The sequence below is a fragment of the Patagioenas fasciata genome, chromosome 3 (assembly GCF_037038585.1).
Source record: "Patagioenas fasciata isolate bPatFas1 chromosome 3, bPatFas1.hap1, whole genome shotgun sequence".
NCBI lineage: Eukaryota > Metazoa > Chordata > Aves > Columbiformes > Columbidae > Patagioenas > Patagioenas fasciata.
In genome coordinates this window covers 1,644,863-1,646,739 of record NC_092522.1, presented here as the reverse complement: position 1 = coordinate 1,646,739, position 1,877 = coordinate 1,644,863, and the positions used below count along the sequence as shown (strand labels likewise).

General features: G+C 47.1%; 1 pseudogene; it reads right to left on the bottom strand.

Annotated features, from left to right (window-relative positions):
* Nucleotides 1-610: 610 nt before the first annotated feature.
* On the bottom strand, nucleotides 611-729 carry LOC136100703 (5S ribosomal RNA; annotated as a pseudogene).
* Between the last annotated feature and the right edge of the window lie 1,148 nt (nucleotides 730-1,877).

Here is a 1,877-nt window from a genome sequence, read left to right as displayed (position 1 = left end):
GAATGTCAGGGATTGGAAGGGCCCTGGAAAGCTCATCCAGTGCAATCCCCCCATGGAGCAGGAACACCCAGCTGAGGTTCCACAGGAAGGTGTCCAGGCGGGTTTGAATGTCTGCAGAGAAGGAGACTCCACAACCTCCCTGGGCAGCCTGGGCCAGGCTCTGGCACCCTCCCTGAGAAGAAGTTTCTTCTCAAATTTAAGTGGAACCTCTTGTGTTCCAGTTTGAACCCATTACCCCTTGTCCTACCATTGGTTGTCACTGAGAAGAGCCTGGCTCCATCCTCCTGACACTCACCCTTTATATATTTGTAAACGTTAATGAGGTCACCCCTCAGCCTCCTCTTCTCCAGCTCCAGAGCCCCAGCCCCCTCAGCCTTTCCTCACACGGGAGATGCTCCACTCCCTTCAGCATCTTTGTTGCCCTGCCCTGGACTCTCTCCAGCAGTTTCCTGCCCTTCTGGAACTGAGGGGCCACAACTGGACACAATATTCCAGGTGTGGTCTCACCAGGGCAGAGCAGAAGGGCAGGAGAACCTCTCTGACCTACTGACCACCCCCCTTCTAATCCACCCCAGGTACCATTGGCCTTCTTGGCCACAAGTGCTGTCTCAGCCCACAGCACCCGGTATTCCCAGCTGGTCTCCGATCCAAGTGCTAACCGGGCCTGACCCTGCTTAGCTTCTGAGATCAGATGAGATCGGGCGTTCTCAGGGTAGTGTGGCTGTATATATTTTATATATATACATGCATGTATGTATATATATATATATATATGTTCCCCAAGTATATCCTGATAGTATCTGAACTAAACAGTGCTGGCTCATGGTCATCCTGCTGTCCCCCAGGACCCCCAGGTCCCTTTCCCCTCCACTGCTCTCTAATAGGTCATTCCCCAACTTATACTGGAACCTACGTGCTGCTCTTAGGAAGCTCCACATAGTATGTTTTTCTAAATTAATTCACAGAATGACAAGTAATGCATCAAATCGACAGCCATCCAGTGCCCCGTGTAAGAACCGAAACTGAGGTGGGTTACTGCAAGAAGCGGCTTTGCAGTGGTAGCGACAGGGGAAGAGAAGTGCTGCAGGGTTCCAGAGAGGAAAGGCAGGAGGAAAAAATCCCTTGTTGCAGATGTGGCTTCACTTCAAAAGTAGTGACTTGTGTGAAACAAATGCATACGGTAAATAAAACCCTTATGAAGCCTTGCAGAAGGCCAGTTAATTGCAAATAAATAATGGCTCAGATGGGTGTAACGGTGGTGGTATGTCAGGAATGAATTTTTTTGCTTAGTCATGCTTTGCAACGTATGTTCAAGCATTTCTTTACTCTCATAGCTACTAGAGAGAATAAGATGGGCTGCCTAGATATGGAGTTGTTTTCTCTTGGTGTCAGCGCTCAGGTGAAACACACAAAGGGATTGAAAATGGATTAGATAAACGTTCTTGAGGGAGTTGAGAACGCTGGGAACAGTCAGTGCTCTTGCCTATTAATTGTGAAGGATGCAAGAAGCTGCCTGGCCCTCTTCTGGTTTGGAAAAGCACAGAATTTATATTGGCTTTTATCTGATTTACAGCATTCTTGTGTGTGCGTGGTGTTTTGTTTTGTTTTCCCTCCAGTCTGTCTTTAACGGCTTCAGCGTATCCAAAGTGTCTTCACAATTCTGTGTGGATGCCCTTTCCCTGATGTGTCCCACGTGCCTTAAAATGTCAGTAGGGCTGGAAATAAAACTGTGACCCATAAATTAATACTGAAACTCTTGTGTAATTCCAGCTTGTCAAGATATAAAATTTTACTTTTAGGCAATTTATTCTTTAGGGCAGCATTCTCTGCCTGATTATTTCAGAACCTTACAGTCGAATTCAATGGGAAGGAAGTGA